The sequence below is a fragment of the Canis lupus genome, chromosome 1 (assembly GCF_011100685.1).
Source record: "Canis lupus familiaris isolate Mischka breed German Shepherd chromosome 1, alternate assembly UU_Cfam_GSD_1.0, whole genome shotgun sequence".
NCBI classification, from domain to species: domain Eukaryota; kingdom Metazoa; phylum Chordata; class Mammalia; order Carnivora; family Canidae; genus Canis; species Canis lupus.
This window is the reverse complement of record NC_049222.1, coordinates 13,229,300-13,250,017: the sequence shown is the minus strand read 5'-3', so window position 1 is coordinate 13,250,017 and position 20,718 is coordinate 13,229,300.

Below are 20,718 nucleotides of genomic sequence, written 5' to 3'. Positions count from 1 at the left end.
TTATATTTCACACATAAAATTTTTAATTTTAAAACTTAAAAATTGTATACATATGTGTATGTGCACACACATACACACAAGCATATATCTCCTAAATTAATCACTGGATAAATATTATAACCAGTTTGAAATTCATGTTACCAGGGGCTGTTTTAAAAATCTTTTAAATGTTTGCTAATTATGGCCTCAGGATCTACAACCCCCTCTGTTGCTAAATCTTAGTAGTAGTATATCCTGTCTCCTGTCTGGGGTCAATTATCTCCACTTTCTCTACTGACTGCAAAGCAGTTCTTGGGGGGAGGTGCCTTAGTTTGTATTTCTTTATTAAAAATTTACTTCTTTAATTTATGAAGAAATATGGAATGTTTGTTCTCAGTTTCTGTTGGTAAACACAGCCATGTTTCCTTTGTGCAATAGATAGATGATAGATAGATAGATAGATAGATAGATAAAAAAGTCTGCCCATACCAACTATTAACAAGGGGATGGAAAAACTGGTACTCTTATTCATGGATGATTGCAATGTAAAATTACATAATTGCTTTGGAAAAACAATTTGGCAGTTTCTTAAAAAGTTAAACATACACTGAACATATGTCTATTCTACTCTACTCTTAGAATTTGCCCAAGATAAATAAAAGCATATGCCCATATAAAAAAGCTCTATGATTGTTCATAGCTTCTTTATTTGTAATAGCCAACAATGGGAACAATTCAGATGTCCTTCAACCAATGAATGGGCAAATAGCTATGATGGATTTGTATGACGGAATACTTCCTAGAAGTAAAAAGAATGAATTGTCGATATATACCACGATGTGTAAAAAAAGTAAAACAAGCCAGAGCCCTCTCAAAAAAAAAAAAAAAAAAGGTTTATTTACCCAAGATTCTAGAAAATGCAAGCTAATCTGTATTGAGAGCAGATCAGTGGTTGCCTGAGGATGGGACTTACAAAGGGGTATGGGAGGGACACCTGGGTGGCTCAGCAGTTGAGTGTCTGCTTTTGGGTCAGGGCACGATCCCGAGATCCAGGATCAAGGCCCACATTGGGCTCCTTGCATGGAGCCTGCTTCTCCCTCTGCTTGTGTCTCTGCCTCTCTCTCTCTGTTTCTCATGAATAAATAAATAAATAAATAAAAATAATAAATAAAAATCATAAAAAATAATAAAAATAATAAAAATAAAAAAAATAATAAAAGTGGTATGAGATGTTTTAGAGAGTTATTATTTTATATTCATTATTTTGATGGTAATGATCTTTTCACGGTATATACAGAGGTCCAAATTTGTTAAATTAAATATACACGTGTGCAATTTACTGTCAATTATTCTCCAATAAAGCCAGTAAGATTTTTAAGATAAGAAAGTCACAATAAATCTGTATTGAAATTATAAATCCCAAAAGAACAGCACCTTCTGCAGTTTATCTATAGGCTGGGATATAAGGTAGAAGGGTTAATTGCCTTTCTTATTTTTTTAAAATACACATTTTTACCAGATGTAGTGAGTGCATATGTGTTATATGAAGATTTTCTTTAACATTACATTAATATACTTCAACTTTTGCACATTGTTAACTGAATTTCCTCTTCCACAAGTAACTGGTTTAGTTTTTGTATTTTTCAGTGAAACTGTCACCATTATATTTCTGGAAATTAACTTTTTTAAAGAAAGCAATTTATAGGACTAAAGCATAATTCCCTTGTTTAATACAGAATTCTTAATTGCATTTTATTCCTCCTATGTAGGAGGGGCTTGAAAATCTTCTCGTAAGAGAGAAAAGCTGGCATATACTAGATGGCAGTAATGAAATAGCAAAATCCTATCATTAACCAAAGGAATAAGGCATTTATGGGAGCCACCAAGGAGCAAAAATTTGCCTTACCTAATATCTTTGGAGGTGAATACTTTTTTCTCTAAGCCTTTAATTTAATTGGAAATAAATTTATTTTTCACCAATTGTTTTTCTTGTTCATGCCAATAACTCATATTTATTTCTGACTATTTATCAGGGCAAAGGGAAGTGTGGAAAAAAATTCAAACTTTCTTTGTCCTTTTTGCACAATTTGGCAAATTTCAGTCATGTTCAGGTTCCAGGCAGACAAGTTGCATGCCTACTGTACTATGCTCTGTGATTATAAATGTCAAGAGATCAGAAATTTTGCTCCTGGTCATTGCAGAGCTGAAAAGCTTTCTGTTGTTATGGAAATATTTTGATTTCTAAGTCAAAGGACAAGTGCTTCTGTTTTGCTCAGATTATGACAGTAATCTACATGAAATTGATCTCTCTGTTCTCCCATTCTGCCTCAGAACACTTTGTGAACTATGTAGTTTGGGATGTAGTTCAGTAACTCATCTGTGTATGTGAGAAGGACCTTTTGCCACCCAGCTGGTGAGTCAGGGGAGATTCTCCCTGTTACTCAATGCACAATAGCAATTGAAAAGTTCTTTGTAAGCCCCTCAAACTTCACATCCCCAAAGGCCTACTCTCTTGGTGCATAGAAGCTCCAGTGGGAAGACGTCTCTTGTAAAGGAGCACCAGTGATAGCCAGAAAGGGCAGTTGGAACATAATAGGAGTTCAAGCTGCCTGTCTGATATCTACCCACACTTGCTGTTGTTTATACAGTGAACTACTGACTGGACTGAATGTTTCCATGAAAGGCCACTCTTAGAAAATTTGATCAGGATTTAAACCCTTCTGAGGTTGACCCAGTTGCATGTCACCGCTTTGTCTTGGACTCTTGACAGTTAATTACAGGAAGCCTGACTGTTGAACCATGTGCCTCACAGACCAGCTCAAATTCTCCAACAAAATAAATTTAGCTTCACTTCATCTGAATTAAAAGGTTGAAGCTTACATCAAGAAACTGGACTCTGCCCTCTGCTTTGAAAAATGAATCACATTTGGAGACGTTATTTCTCTCCAATATTCAGTTGCTGAAATATGAGAGAGACAGAGAGAAAACACTCAAGTGAAAAGAAAATCAGGCACTAATTATTCAATGTGCTCTTCTTAAGTTCCAGTTTCAAGAAAAATGCACAGCCAGTATTTCTAATGGGAAATGAACGAACTTTGAGATTGGTCAGGTGTTCGCATCTGTAATTTGTACTGGGGGTTTCTGAGATCACAGGTCTAGAGAGATGAGAAGCAGCCAAGACAATAAGCAGGCACTGCTGTGCTTTTCAGGTGCTCAGCTCTCCCTAGTATCCTAATTACAGACTCTGCAGGAAGGATTCCTTTTGAAGGTAATGTGAGCGCTGTATCCAGAGGACGCTAATGAAAGGGATTGGAGAAATCTGTTGTGAGGATGTCTTACTTATACGATCTTGTCCTTCAAGGGAAAGAGAACAAACATTTATTATTGAGGACCTACTGTCTGCCAGCCTTTGGGTTAGTGTTTTCCACTTGAGACCGTTGTTCCTCCAGTCCTCTCTGATTGTGAATGTCTACATGAGGTCACCTTACGGTGTAAGGGGAAGTTGGGTGGCCTTTTGAGTCTTATGTCCTTGCACACTGTCAGGCGATCCACAAGGTTTCTTCCCCTCTATTATCCCTGAGGATCTCTAGGGGCTGTTTCCCAAGCTCTCAGAGACGTGAACTACACACGGCATACTAATGCTCATCTAACAGTACAATTTTGGTCTTTTCTCACCAATAGCATTTACTGTAGACCAAATGTTTGTGTACCTCCAAAATTTGTGCATAAAATCTAACAAAGAAATCATTCTGCAAATGTTAGAAAGACCAAGACAGAGACAGAGCAAGTGTCTTATTGTAAAATCAGACAGTTCATATTTGGTATACCTTTCAAGATTTGTATTCTAATATTTGATACATTTTTTTTTACACTTCATCTAGAAACAATGGTTTCATTATCAAATTTTATTCAACATTCCCCTCCTCACCATAATGGTAGATTATGGTGGGCTCGTTGAGGACATATCCTTAACTGTGGCTTGGCAGAAAAGGATATATTGTTTTCTTCTTGCTGATTATTTTGTTAGACTTCATATATGTAACTGAGAATCTGTCATTCTCACAAAATCTATACTTTTAGATCTTTTGCTCCCAGAGGATTTTGCCAAGATATTTGTAGAAGAAAACAGAACTCTAAAGGGTTGAAAACTCATTGACAAATGTTTTCCCTTATGGTCTAAGGCCTAAATCTCGGTAATAACAATAATCATGTTTAAAGGATAAAGTGATCTTCCCTTGTAAAACCAATCTCTCTCATTTAATGGACACGACTATCCTTTGTCCTTGAGAGGTGTCATTCCTTTTCATTTTGATGAGCCCCTATGGCAACTCATCTTTCCATAACAATGACTGAAAATAACTCGAATGAGAAAATGGCATTAAACACGAATGAAAAATAAAAATAAGACTCAAAATTATTAAAAAATACATCTAGTTTGAGACACAAATATTTTAGGGGAAATATTTTCATTGTTTCTGAAAAAAGCAGTGTGTTCCAAGAAAGCCTATTTGAAGCAAATTATTTATCATGACTAAAATCCATTCAGTGACTAAAATCCATTCAGCACAAATTGTATGAACTGTTAAAATATGGAAGATACTCGGTTAGTTGCTTCAAGAAATAAAAAAGTAAGCCAGATAGGATCAGTCTTCTTCAAGAGCAGACTTTCCATGATTCTTCTGTTACTGAAAATGATGTATGCCACAGTACAAATCTGTGTAGAAAATGAATTTATATAAAAATAAAATAGAACAAATTGGTCAAACTTCTGAAGAAATACCTAAGGTTAAGGATGATTTCTTATTTATTTCTGCATTGGAGAAAATTTTGTAGTGTCCTACAGCAATTAGTGTCATGGAAGGTAAGCATTCAAAAGACAAATCTACTTGAGGAATGAAAATATGAGTAGGTGTTAATTTTGGCACAAGTGCTTAGATAAGGTCTTGTTTGTTTGTTTCTTTGCCTTTGTAGATCAAATTGATATAGATATGAGGACATAATTGTTTTTGCTAAAATGCAATCTTATATTTAAGGAGTCACTTAAGAAACACATATTTCAAATTATGATTTAAGAATTAAAGCATTGCAAAAATACTCCCCCCTCATTCTCTCCCATACCTCAAACCACATGGCCTGAATTTAGAAGATAGAGATCTATCTCCTGTTTTCCATTCCAATTTCCTGTTCCTATTTTTTCTGGTCAAATGCAGAAGATAAGTCCAGGGTGTGTTGTCGTCATTTGCCCAGTAAAATCCCCTCTATTCACTCAATTATTGATTGATGTGCAATAACTTACTCATTCCATTTTATCACCACTACCCGTTTTGATTCCCCTTTTGCAACATAAGCAACTATTCTAGTATCTTTTCCTTCAAATGTGCTTCTGAAAAGGTATATTATGTTTTGTGTTCATACATGTTTTGTGTTCATACATACATTTTGAATGTACATGAAAGCTATCAGGCCATATACATCAAATTCTGTTTTTTAAAAAAATATATTGTTACCCCGCCTTATGTTTGTAAGATCCATCTGTGTTGCTAACTGAGCAACTGGTCTGTTGTCCCTTTCTTCTCTATAGCACTCCTTACCAGTTAACCATCAATCTTAATCTACTTTCTAGCAACAAACAAACCTAATCTTGCCTGAAACTCCACACTTCCTCAAATAATGCTGCAATAAATATCCTTATACATGTCCCCTTAGGAGGGTGTGTGAGGAATTCATTGGGATATAAACCCAAGAATGAAGTGCTGGATCACACTGCAGGCTTATATAAAATTTAACTGAATGTACCAGATGCTCTCCATAGGGGCCACCGCAGTTTACAACCCAACCAGTAGAGCTTGCCGGGCCCCATCTCCATGAGCTCATCAATTATCCTGCTTTTCAATTTTTGCTAATCTAATAGAAGTAAAGTGATGTCTCTCTCTCCCTTTTTAATTTGCACATTTCTGATTTTTAATAAGTTTGAGCATCTCTTCATATATTCATATACTTCACTTTTAGGTTTCGTATTCATATACCCTTTGCTCATTTTTCTATTGTGGTTGTTCTCCATTTTCCTGTCCGTTAAAAAGGGTTACATGGTGTTTTCTAAATATTATTTCCTTGTTTGTTCAAGGCTTGCAAGTAGCTTCACTGTCACCTTTCCTTCTGACTACAGCTGGAAAGGTCCCCTGCTTTTAAGGGTGTGTGTAATTACATCAGAATAATCCCCATCTCAAGGTAATAACCTTAATCACATTTGCAAATCCTTTTGTTTTGGCAGGTGACATATTGGCAGATTCTGGGGACTAGGATGCAGACATCTTTGGGGAGTCATTGTTCTACCTACCACAGAAATGCATTGCATTTATAGATAACTTTGGGGAGAAGTTAAGAAAGCCTACCTCTCTTTTAATAAAGAGAGGTCACTGTATCCTGTATTAGAATTCAACATTTTTTTCCATAGAAGTGTTGCATGTTCTTGGTTAATTCCTAGATTCCTAGTTTGTCACTCTTGTAAATGGTATCTTATCTTTTTTTAAAAAAAATATTTATTCATGATAGAGAGAGAGAGAAAGAGAGAGAGACAGGCAGAGGGAGAAGCAGGCTCCATGCTGGGAGCCCGACGCGGGACTCCATCCCCCGACTTCAGGTTCACGCCCTGGGCCAAAGGCAGGTGCTAAACCTCTGAGCCACCCAGGGTTCCCCCTGGTATCTTATTCTTAATCTAACTCTTTAATTGGTTATTGCTAGTGTGCAAAAGTGCTATTATTCTTGTAAATGACTCAGTATCTGGCAGGCTTGTCCAAGTCTCTTATTAATTCTAATAGTTTTCCTATGGATTCTCAAACTTTTCTACCTTCTCCATTTCTCTAACCAGGGGCCAGTCAACTATGGCTTCAGTGCCAAACCCAGCTGGCCACCTAATTTTGTAAATACAGTTTTATTAGAACACAACCATATGCATTTGTTTACATTTCATCTCTAGTGACTTTCTCTCTACAATGACAGACTTTGGTAGTTGTGACAAAGACTATAACCAGCCCACAAAGCCTAAAATATTTACTGTTTTGCCCTTTCCAGAAAAAGTGTGCCAAGCCCTGCTGTAAGCCTCTTGTCCCTTCTCCACATGCCTTACTTAAACATGTGGGAGGAGTTTGTGTCTTTTATGGAGTGTTAAAAAATAGCCAAAGACCCCAAACATTTATTTCTGCCTGAAATCCATTACATCTCAGAGGACTTCCTTCAATCATACAAATTCAAGGTCATAAAGGTTAATACATCTCTTTTTAAAATTGTGACTGCTTCCAGGCTGTAAAATGTAATTTAGAAGCATCGGGCAGGTGTTACAATGCAGGGAGACTTGGAATAGTTAATTGGGAACATGAGACCATCAGATACTTCGGTGTTGGGGGAGCCCACAGGTTGGATCCCATGGAAATGGAAAATTGATCACTTCAAACTTAATAGCTTCGCTATGTTGTATAGGCCGGGAAGCCCTCTGATTTAGAGCAACTAAATTCATATTGTAGAGCTATCCTATCTAGAAAGAAGGATAATAATGACAAGACGGGTATCAAGAGAGGCACTGCTGGGAAGAGCTTGAAGCATGCTTTCTATGCCTCCTGAAGTGATCTCAAATTGAAGGACACTCTCTTGCACTGCTAAGTATGGCATACTTGGAAATTATAAATTAATTTTTAATAAAGAACTCTGTTAGTTGTTAAAAAAAAAAAACAAACAAACAACCCAGAGACCTTAGAAGAAAGGACCTATGGGACAGGCACTTAGAAAAAATTGTTCATTCACTTTACCTTGGCATTTAAAGTCCTTGATAATTTGCCCATGCATTAGTCATTCCTGAACATGGCTGCACATCTGAACCACCCAGGGTGTTTTAAAAATTACAGATTCCTTGAGCCCTGATTCTAAACCTATTGAATCAGGATCTCTGGAAGTATGATCCTGGAGTCTTTATTTTTAAAAAGCTTGCTAACAGATTCTTAAGTGTCTCTCCCAGCCCTGTTCTAAACTACCTCTTCAACTTAGCTATCTTGCTATCCATTACTACACTTCAGATATCTTTTCTTTCAAAAAAATGATTTGTCCTCCCCTTACCAGGCTTTTTTTCCCATCGTCACCGTGCATTCCCTTAAAATTCCCTCAGCCATGTTCATCTACCTAAATACTCTTGGCCTTCCCAGCCCAGCTGATGGATCACAAATCTTCCATGATCGTCCAGGTAGAAGTGACCTTTCCCTTCTTGGAGTTACGGTGACCATTTGTTCTGCTATTTTTATGTCATTACATGAATTTTTCGTCTCTGCTCCTTGCAGGTAGATGGTTCCATGATTAAACAGCTTTGAGTCTGTCATACTTCCCAGAAGTGACTTGATACAGGTAGATATTCAAAAGATGTTTGTTCAACAAGTGATGATTAATTAAAGAACTGTGGCCATTCAGAAGACGACTTTGTTCCTATGAACAATAAAGAGGAAAAGGGCTCAAATATATCAGAAACCAAAATCTTTGCTTCTTTTCTATGAGATTTTTGTTTTAATGGATAATTTATTGGAAAAGACGTCTATGTTCATAAATAAATTTCCACTTGTTAAGTCACTTTCTCTTTCTCTGTGAAGAGCTACTTGGACTGGATTTTATTTAATGAGTGATAAGCATGGACATTGGTTGCAAGTCAGTGAAAGGGGCTGACCCTGAATATCTGGGCTAGCTTGGGACCATGTGCCCTGTCAATGGCGCTCCTTATAAATATGCCTCAGCCACCTGGGTCCTCAGACTCAGTGTCAGAGGTATACAGAAACTGAAAAATTCTGCATCAAAGAAGTAGGATTAATTGCAGAAATTTATATAAAAAGAACTGGTATGCTCAAAAAGGAAACGCATGATTAAAACTATCTACACACACTCTTTATGTTGGCGGGTTTGGAATACTTACAAACTGGGTGCTTGTCTTTTATTACATAGCAAGGCTGTTAAGTGTCATGGCTGGTGGAGGGGGGGAGTTTTGATCAGTAAAGAGACACGATACTTAATTACACAATCCTAAAGGATTGCTCATCCACAAATTGTTGAATCGGAATCCTAGCTGTGTGCTGCTGATGGGGCTGACGTTCTCTATTGACTTTTTTCCTCTTTTTAGAAGCATGAGGAATTTGGACCAACTACAAATTTGGAGGGAACAAGCCCCTCTGACTGCTCTCACTGACACCAGTGATAGGTGTGAGGGGTTCCCAGACCACCCTCTGTTTTGATAATTGTCTAAAAGGATTCACAAAACTCAGTGAAAGCTGTTATACTCATGGTTATAGGTTGTTTTTTTTTTTTAATACAAAATGATACAGATAAAAGTCAGCCAAGGCAAGAGCTGCAGAAGGCAAAATCCAGGAGGGGTAGGAATGTGCAGTTCTTGTCATGCTCTATCCAAGGAGGCCTGCACAGCATTATTTCCTCCCACCCATGATGTATGACAACACACACACAGGACTGCCCACCAGGGAAGCTCTTCTGAGCCTTTTGTGTGCAGTTTTATTTGGGGTCAATCACATACTGCTTGTATGGCCAAATTTTACTCTCCAGCTGTGCTGGAGAACCAGCTAATACCCTTAGCCATCAATTCCTTTGGAGGTTGGAACTGATATGGCATGGCCCAGAGCCCCATCATAAATCACAATGTTAGACTGTCTGGTGGTCAAAGGCCCCAGGAAAACAAAGACACTCCCATTAAGAAGGATATTCCTGGGGCTGGGCGATCACCTCCCAGTACCTTTTCCCACAGTAAAGCTCAGACCTCACTTTGGGTCAGGTTAATTCTTCACTACTGGAGAGGCGTCAGGCTGCTCCTCTTTATCTGGCCTCTCCTTCCTCCTCTGCCTCATAATTTCTTGGTAGAACTTGAAATTTCTCAAGAAATTTCTTGATTTCTTTCTATTTTCGAAGTAACGTTTGGCAGTGATTAAACAATAGTCACTGTCTGGCAGGAAGAAAAAGGGTATTAATACATAAGTTGAGCTCAATATGCTTCTGGCACGTATATGTTCTTTAATCTTTACAGCAGGTTTAAAGGAAGATGTTATTTTCTTTATTTATAGGATAAAAGAACAAAGCTTCAAAGTGATCATAAAGACAGTAAAGGAGCCAGAATTTGAAGCTGGGTCTTGCTGACTCCCAGAGGCATGCTTTTTTCACTCTGCCTGAGCTGAACTGGAGCTGTTTTCTCTCCGTCACTGGGAGTGGCTATTTCTCCTTCTGAGAGAGTGATATGAAGGGATAAGGGCCTGGGTCAGCCTGAAAGTGACCATGAAAAACTCCATTTTCCTATCTGACTCCCCAGCTACCTTAGATGAAGAACTGGCCCTATGGGAGCCCAACAGGGAAACCCCCTTGCCTGTGATTTTGTGCTTCTAATTTTCATTCTCTGGAGACAAGTAAAAAATAAAATAAAATAAAATAAAATAAAATAAAATAAAATAAAATAAAATAAAATAACTTACTAAATGCCTATATATTTTTATCCTTTGCATAATGCACTGCAAAGGCGCTATGCCTGTTTCCAATTTTATGTATAAGCAAACTGAGGCTCAAAGGAACAGAGCGGGTGGAGGTGTGGGGAAGTGAGTACTGAACCCAGTACTGACTCCCACGCTGCTCCAGGTTACCCTGCCCCACTGCTGCTCGGCGGCTGCATCCCAAGCATGTGCAGCTAGCTACGTCCTGAACTAGTGGCTCTGCAGTCACCAGGAGCAAACTCTCCCCCTTCCATGGAGAGGGACAGATTCTGTTCCAGTGTTGCATGTCCCTAATATTTTCTAGAAGCCAGCCTTGTGTGTGGTATCAAGTTTGGAGGTAAATGAAGGTCCTCATCCATTGTGTTTGTTTCCACCAGGAGCTGCCCTTTTCTACAGCAATGGAGTTTGTTAGACGTCTGGGAGGAAGGGTTGAAGGCAGGACTGATCTATTTTTTAGGTTCTGACTCTTCTATCACTTAGCCTTCCACGGGGGCAGCACCTCTGCAACCTTCATGAATTTCTAATTAAGCTTGGGATTTAATGCCTCCTTAGAACACAGTTTTAAGTTTAGGGAAAATTAAGAGAAAACATTATTTTGAAACTCAAGAGTTGTCCATAAAGCAATCAGTCCTACCAGGTTTTAGGGCTCAGAGCCCAGAGAGGAGTCTGTTGGTTGCATCAGTCTGAAAGCTGGATACCTGTGAGTCAGCCAGTTCATGTCAGTGCCGTCCTATAAATCACCTATAACCCCTACAAGAGGTAGAAGCAGCCAAACACTATATTTAGTAGATCCTCGACTTGTAATTAAATGACAAAAAGAGAAGCAGGAGACAAGGTGACTAGGGAGACTATGACTCAGCAGGACACACGCTTTCTACTTTGGGACTCTCATACATTGTTATTTTGGGAGGAAAAAAATTGATTTGAATGAATATAAGGTCCCCAACATTGGTTCCCTTAGGGATCAAGACATTTATTTAGGTAATGAGCATAAGGTCAATGATATAAAATATTTTGTCAGAAAACAAATTTAAAGAGAAGTCCCTTCAAGCAGAAAACAAATTTAAAGAGAAGTCCCTTCAAGCAAGAATTTTGAAAATTCTCTTCAAAAGAGAATTTTCTGAAAAGATGTATTTTTTCTTGCATGGGTTTGAAAATGGTATTTATTGAATGATTTAAGTGATCTTGAGACATTTGAGTGAAGCCACCATTTTGGTCCCTTTGAGAGTGTCTCATGGGACTGGGAACTTTATCTTACAGATGCCTCAAATTTTTATACATAATAAGTCATGTTACTGTTTTATATTTAATTCCATTAGGTGAGATGTACTTTTAATTAATATAGCTCATATCATACTTTATTATACTGAGGTACAAAGATGTAGCTTTTATTAACTTTGTCCATTACTAAGTCCTTTATTTTGTATGTAAATACAAAATGTAAAGTATTACAATATGTAATAACCCTTAAAGAATCTCCTATTAGTAATATTTTTATGATAAATAGTGCTTTTGGAAACCAAGTGTGGAAAAGGTAGTTTAGATTTAGATTGAGACTTGTAGGGAAAATTCTTTGCTTCAATGGGAAACCAAGCATGTTTTGAGCACATTCTGGGTCATCTGACTGATTCTGTCGGGGCTCTGGGTCTCTGTTTTTCCTTGAATATGTTTGACAACTGTGAAGGTTGTAACTGATAGCAATGCAAAATAATTTTTATTTATAGACACGTAAAAAAAATTCTGTCTGGTGGTTCAACTGACTTTCGCCACTACATGGAAAAAAGTCAGTTTGCTTTTTGTAAATTCATTTCAACAGTCCTTCACTACATGTAAATTTGTGCTTCTTTTGCTTTTGAACTAGTTGTAACATCTGAGTGTTTTCCTCATTAATAATGAACTAAATACAATCTTTACCATGCATTCATTTTATTTTATTTTAATTTTTTTTGAAGATTTTATGTATCTTTTATGTATGTATGAGAGAGAGAGCATGAGCAGAGGGAGAGGGAGAAGCAGACACCCCACTGAGCAGGGAGCCTAATTTGGGGCTAGATCCCAAGGGACTCTATCCCAGCACCCCAGGATCACGACCTGAGGGGAAGGCAGACAGTTAATGAACTGAGCCACCCAGGCGCCCCTACCATGAATTCATTTTAAATCTATATGAGAGTCACAATTTCATTCTATTTTTGAAAAATCTCCTTTTCAGATTTCACTCAGATGGGACACTTGAGTGTCATCTCTTTAAGACGCTAGAGTGGTCTCTTCCCGTCCTCACTGTATATTGAGTCATATTCATTGTTGCTTCTGTTGTAATATCCTCTGGTATCACTGCTGTTCAATCTGTCATTTTACTACCTAAATGTTCGCAGGTGTATGTTTTGTTTTCCCACTCCAAATGTCAGCTCTTTGATGGTTAACGCTTCTCTCTATCCCCTGCAGTGCCTAACATAATATGTTACACATAATATGTGATCAGCTTGATAACCACTAGTTGAATAAATAATAATGTTGGGCTTCCTGTTTCATCTGTTCTCTGTGGTCCTTGGCAAAATTACAAGACTTGGAGCTCCATCTCACAGGTTGCAGATATCCTAGCAGTCCCATGCTTCAAGTATGAAAAGGCAACTGGGTTGTGTCTCAATGGCTTTTAACTTTAATGTTTTAAATTGTTATTTTCTATGTTATTTTTAAATAACAGCAGTACTCAGTGAAAAGAGACCAAATCTATCTTAGGTTATGAATAGATTTTCATCTTTTCCAATGCCTGCTTTGTGAACTTAAATTAGATGTGGAGGAATTTTAGCTCCGAAGCCTCCTTCACCCAAGGTTTGAATGTCTGGAAGGCTCTATCCCAAGGCCGAATGTGGAGAATGAACATTCTCCTGAGAAGTAAACCAGTGGAACATATCTTCTAGAAACCTAAAGAGATGGTAGTTTGTGTATGTTTAGCCCTTAATAGAATACTTCGATATGCACTTTCATATTTGGTCTTCAAGGTAACTGTATTAAAGACAAATGTCCTATTTTTCTATTTTACAGCTGACTAAACCAAGGCTTTATCATGTTAAGTGATTGGAGGCTTGAAACTAGGCCTCTGATACCCTAACTCATTCTCATTTCACTAGTCCTTATCTTGGGAAGGTCTATCCATAGGGGAATTATTTCACGGCAGAGCCTTTCCAGTATGCTGTGGGTCCGTCTACATCATATTCTAAATTTTACGTAGAGTGTTTCCTGGAAAATTGTAAAGATATAAAATAACTGTTAGCCAAAACATATGGTTTTCTTTTTAAACATGGACGAAGGCCTAGGTTAAACTCAGTTGTTGAGTTCTCCTGCCTTTTGCTTTTCTCAGAATCAAGAATTTAGCTGTATGACACTTTCATGCTGAGCAACTCTATTTAGGTGACTTGCTTTCCAAGGTCTGTTGTGATCACTGCTTAGCATAGTGATAGGAAATTCTGGATCTTTGGGAATGTGGCAGGTCCAAGATTGGTCCTGGATAATCTTTCCCTATTTTGTCACATATTAGAACCCTGAACTTTGGAATCAGAATCATTAGGACTGAGGTCGGGGAAGTAATTTTTATAAGCTTTCCAGGTGATATTGCTGCCCACTTTTTGGAAAATATTGCTCCAGGAAATTTAATTTGGGAAAGATCTAAGGGCCTGGGAACCAAATTGCACAGAAGCCAGAGAACCCTAAGAGGTGAATGGGTGGAGGCAGAGTCATCCCAGAAGGCACTACTCTGACTCTAATGTCTTTGACTCTATCCTTGTATTTCCTCTGAAGTGACTAGAAGGACCAGGAGTAAAAACAACTCCAGACCATTCTCCAGAACTCCCTAAAATAATTTGTTCTTGTATGGATCTGCAGAGGCTTATGAATCCCTGACATAGCACTGAGTTCATAGAACCCCAAAAATCAAGCATTGAGGGAGCCTATAAGATTTTTTTCAATTAAAATTCTGGTTACAAAAATAATGAAAATAAATCCTTACTTAGAAGAGCACTGGGGTAAAATATTTAAGAAAACAATAAGAATGAACTGAAACCGACATGTTCTACTGGGAGATATTAAAGAAGACAAGTAACTGGAGAGCCTATCTTACTTCAAGAAGAAAGAGGAGCACACAAAGTTCTTCAGTGGGGTCTGATGACTCTCACAGTAAAATCCAAAGTCCCTACCACAACCAAAGGTGCTTCATGGAGGGGCCTCTAACCCCTGTCTAATCCTCTCCTCCTCATCTCCCTTCCATGACACTCCCCTACTGCCCTGCCTCCTTCCTCTTCCCTTTGATAAACATGTGGCCTCCTTGTGTCCTTTCAGGTCTGGATCAATACTGATTTCAGAAGCCTTTCTAATCATCTTAAATAGAGTATCACCCCTATCATCTTTACTTTGCTTTATTTTTTCTCCAGAGCATTTAACCTCTAGCACTGTCCATACTCTGACTTTATGTTATGTATCTGTTTGTTTATTGGTTTTGACTCTTTCATGCAAATGTACCATAGGAAAGGCTCTTTGATTTTTCCATTGCTGTGCTGGTATCTCTGGCCCATTGTAGCAGCTCAATTCGTATTCATTAGATGAATTAATGAATGGATTTTCAACCTACTCTACAAATTCAATGAGATCCCAATAAAAAAAACCAAGAGATTTAAAAATCATGGTCAAATGATTAAAAATTCATACATATTAAAATGTAGAATATCCATACTTCTTAAGATAGAGATTCTACTTGCAAGCAATCATTCTAAAAAACAATTGAATGAATATTCAGAGATATCTATACAAGGATGATCATCACAGAATTATTCATAAAGCAGAAAACAGACAATAGTTTTAAGTCCATTGATTAAAGCTATTTTGTGTAATTTGTGGTTCATCAAATTAATGGATAATATCAACAAAGACATTGCAATTAGTGGAAGATGTTATCAAGCATAATATGTAATAGGCTATTTAAAATACATGCCGTGTGTATTTACATACATGTATACACATACCATGGCTGTAAAAATACACACAGGAATATTAAGAGTATTTGTTAATGTTGGGAGGACAATCTTCACTTATTTTAAACCTTTTCCTTTCCTATGATAGCAATTAATTTTCTTTTAAATAAAAAATATTTTATTTTGAGAAAGAAAAAGTTTCAAGTCCCATTCATTTATTGTACAGATGAAGAAATTGGTCTCAAGATACACATTGTGGGTTTGTGTGTGTGTGTGTGTGTGTGTGTGTGTATTGAAGATGGGAATAATGAAGATTATCCAGCATAATCCATCTGGAAGAGACAGCAGGTTTGGTTTAACTTAAAAGCTGAGAGATGTTTTCTTTTTCCTGAACCAAATAGCTATTTTTGATGAACCTCAAGCTTAGACATCACATTGCCTTGTGGCAAGACACTTGATTCAGATGTAGATATACTCTGCTAATAGAATGCATCTAGCTCAGAATACTAATGCAGCAAAATGAACCCACACAAAGAATCTCTTTCGATAGCTCTCATCAATCTTGCTCATTTCAACTCCAGTCAAACCTATATTAAAATATTAATGCAAGGATTAAACTATCCAAGTACCAGGTCAGACAGATGGGAAGAAGATGAAAGGAAATACAGCCAGATGACTGTGGCATCCTTGGGCATCAGGTTGTAGTGTGGGGTGTGAGCTCTTAAGAGATAGCTATTTGCATAAATCAAAAGCCACTTGGAAAAAATATTTCTCAAAGATAACAACATTGGTAGTTACCTAGATTTATTTGCTGCCAAAAAATAGTTATCTATTATTAAATATAAATGGCCCTTGCTCAACACGCTTGTTTCAATTTCATTCCTGAATATTTTAAAAGTGAATCATATACATATTAGGTTAAAAGAATTTGAATAGGGGCATCTGGATGGCTCTGTCAGTTGAGCATTTGACTCCTGGTTTTGGCTCAGGTCATGGTCTCAGGGTCTGGGGATCCAGCCCATTGTTGGGCTCTGCTCTCATAAGGAGTCTGCTTGAGATTCTCTCCACCCTCTCCCTACTTCCCACCCTCCCCTCATGTACTCTCCCTCTCTCTCTCTCTCAAATAAATAAGTCTTAAGAAAGAAAGAATTTAAATAGTTAAGTATTTGAGAAGTCAAATTTTGAGAAATCTAAGCTGTGAAAATATTACATGAGATTGTGGGATCGGTTTGAGAGAGACATCTTGGGCAACAACTGGCAAAAGGTGCCGCCTCTGAGTGGACATGACCCCGTACGATGTATGGTTTGGCAAGCCCATTCTTTGGAGGAATTGGGGGAAGAGGGCAGTATGGACATAATGAGGGCTGAGAGACGAGGGGACCTCCTTTATTTCTCCCTGCTGAGGTCTTGAAAATGGTACATCTCAGCAAAGACAGAACATGGATTCTGTGAAGCCTAAGCAGGACTCCCCATACCGGAGGCTGGAGCTCGCTTCAGTGGGAATCCTGGATTCCCTCCTCCGTCCCTGCCTGCTTTTCCAGTTTTGTCCCTCTTCCCCACATGGACTGTATATTCTTGTGTCTTTACAGCTTGACTCTGTTTTATTCTCAGCACAGTTTTAGAATTTCCCGTTCCCTTGGTTTACGCTGATTATTTACATTTATTTTCCACTTCTACTTCAGTTAACCTCATCTGTTCATTTTTTTTAGGCTTCTTGTGCCTTCTTTTATAATTTGTCTTCTTTTTAAATTCTTGTTTTTAACACATTTAGAAAAAATGCGTCTATTTTAGCCCCATAGAAAAATGTATAATTTCCTAAGCTGTGTGTGATTCAATTCTCAAAAGTGGACTTTCTAATATTACTGTTTTCATTGTTTGCATTAACCTTTTCACTCCATTTCGTTTTCGTTTATCTTGTCCTTAAATTTTACCTTTAATCTTTTAGCCATCTGCTCTGCCTTTGTCACTCTACCTTATTTTTTTTCTATTTTTGCTCTTCACCTCTCTCTCTCTCTTTCTCTCTTTATAAATAATTATAAAATGACCTAGAAGCAATTTAGCCAGAGAAGTGGTGATAACTAAACATGCCTCACCACAGACATGGGGGTGGGCCCCCCACACTCTCCCTCTTCCTGCTGGTCCTTAATAAAGAGCAAAGAGGTGTTGAAGTGCATACGGGTACTTAGGGAGGAGGAACACATGTTTGTTTGCAATGCTTTCATCTCCCTGTTGATCCCACTTCTCCTCTAGTGGAGCATAAGAGGATCTTACTTTTCAGCATTGCCTAGAGCTGTTCCTAAATTCCTCACACTCATTATAGGGTTTAGAGAGAGTCTGTTTAGAGTAGTTTTTTTTTTTTTTGAAGATTTTATTTATTTATTCATGAGAGACACACAGAGAGAGGCAGAGACATAGGCAGATGGAGAAGCAGGCCCCCCTTCGGGGAGCCTGATGCAGGTCTCAATCTCAGGACCCCAGGATCATAACCTGAGCCAAAGGCAGATGCTCAACCACTGAGCCACCAGGTGCCTCTTTTATAAAAGGGACCATTATAAACTTATTTGATGACGACCTTAATTTGTTAGGACTTCTGTTTGGTGGTCTGAATCTCCCTGGAGCGTCCTACCTAAGGAGAAGAAAGGCCCCTTTTCTTAGACATGGACCTTGCTTCCAAGCAAGTTCCCACAGGGAGGAGGCCTGCACTGGGTTTCTCTCACTCCAAGAACATGCAAATTTAGGGGTGGGTGGGGTCCTTGAAGCTCCAGGATCAACATCCAGGTTATTTTTTTTTCATTTGACACTTTTTTTTTTAAGATTTTATTTATTCATGAGAGACAGAAAGAGAGAGAGAGAGAGAGAGAGAGAGAGAGAGAGAGGCAGAGACACAAGCAGAGGGAGAAGCAGGCTCCATGCAGGGAGCCTGACGTGGGACTTGATCCCGGGTCTCCAGGATGACACCCTGGGCTGAAGGCGCCGCTAAACTGCTGAGCCACCCTGGCTGCCCCAACGTCCAGGTTATTAATGGAAATACCCAAATTATGCATACCTTCTTCCCAGATGTCTTATGTTCCCTAAGAAAGTTCTCTTACTATTAAGTGAATGCCCTGTTTTTCCTAACCTGTAGAGCGATGTCTCACATAGAGATAGTGACTCAAGAAAAGCAATTTCTACATTTAAATAGCTGAGTAACTTTGTCACTTTTCCCTATATGTATGGCATAGCATATCAATTTAATTGCCACCTTCCTTAGAATAAGGACACTTTCTATCTTTTGTACTCCCTTGGTATCTATCCATTTCATTAAGCTAGACACAATGGACATGTAAAATGTTACTGACCTCCTTTCTTTAGGGCTCCTCGTTTTTGAATATTTTATATGTTGTACAAGGAAGAGAATGGCATTATTTGAACAGCATCTTGCATGGTGTGTCAATTACCGTTTGCTCCATATTTTGGATTTTTGGGGGATGTTTTATATATTATACAAGGAAGAGAATGGCATTATTTGAACAGCATTTTGCATGGTGTATCCATTACCATGTGCTCAGTAATAAACAACCACAAACCCTCAGGGACATATTCTAGCAAACATTTCTCATGTATCTGCTGGGTTCATCCCATCCAGCCTGGGTTTGCCTCTAGGGCTGGGTACACGTAGACATTTGAGGTTGGCTGAGGCCGGGTGATCCAGGTAGGACCTGGCTGATGAAATGCCTCTCATGTGCCAGAAGCCAGCCTTCTCATGGTGCTGGTGGATGCTTGAGAAATAAGCTGCCCTCTGCAGCTCTTTTCAAGCCCCTGCCTATGTTACACCTGCTAACATCATGTTGGGTAAGGCAAGTCTGCGGCAGAGCCCCAGATCAAGAATCAGGGCAGGCCACCCTGACCATGATGGGAGTGCACCGCACAGTTGTATACAAAACAGTGCAGACACGGGCAGGTATGAAGAATCAGGATCAAATGATGCCATCTACCGCACATGGTGTGGGCTACTATTGACTAGCTACCTGGAGAAAACTGTGGAGTTGCTTTTCAGAAAAGCTGACACTGATCACATTCTGCCCACAGACAAGGACTTCACTGATTCCGGCTCAGACTCCTTAGGCTTCTCTGATAAATCAAGCCCCAGTCATGCCTTTTTTCACATCGTTGACTTATTTATTAATCCAGACACAGAGATATTGCCCTCCTATTCACATCTACCTCCTTGATTTCCATTTATCCTTATCCATTCCACAAGGTACAGATCAAGACCCATCTTCCCCATGAATTCTTCCTTCAGCTTCATACTAAAGCATTCCTGCTGGTTGTCTAAGCTTCCACTGCCCTTAGCATCTCCAGATAATGCTGAATTATAATCTAGATGCTGTTTTGTTCTGATCTCTCCATGTGTGTAATTCTTCACTGTCCAGACAGAATGCAGGCTCCTTGAAGAAGTGGGAAAAATTACAGCTTCGAGGACTGGAAATGTGAGTCCTGTGGTTGACTTGGTCATCAATGAGTTAGGGAAGCTGTTTTAGTCAGTGTCTCTGCATTGCCATCCTTAAGCTGGGAGGGCTAGAGCAGAGGGTTTCTACTGGAAGGCACTCCACTCTGTATCTTAGGTTTCTTTTCAGTTTACCATAGCATCTTATTTAGGAAGCTGTTAGATATAAGGTAAGTTTTTAATATATGTTTTTATTGATCAATAAAGGATTACTTTTAAAAAATATTTTATTTATTCATGAGAGACACAGAGGGAGAGATAGAGGCAGAGACACAGGCAGAGGGAGAAGCAGGCTCCATGCAGGAAGCCCGATGTGGGACTCCATCCCAGGTCTCCAGGATCACGCCCTGGGCTGAAGGTGGTGCTAAACCGCTGAGCCACCCAGGCTGCCTGATAAAGGATTACTTTATAAGCATACTGAGATACCTGAGGTCCACACCCCAAAACAAGACCCTACCCTTAACTGTATGAAAATGTAGAATTGAATCAAGTGTGGTAAAGAAAGTTAATCACAGGGGACAATTGAGCTGGTCCGAATGTTAGTGTTAGTTCAATGATCTTTTATAGTAATAATCACCTTAAAATCATGATAAACTTCATCATTCTTCTTAAGGCTGAATTGTCAGCCTCTAAATTCTCAAGTGTTTGAACTTATCAATAGATTCATTATTGTAAGTTGGTGAAAATGGATATTCCAGATCAAAATATAGGTCAGATCAAATCCAACTGTGGTGGAGGGTACTCCAAAGCCATGGGGAAAAGAGGGTGGATGATGGGA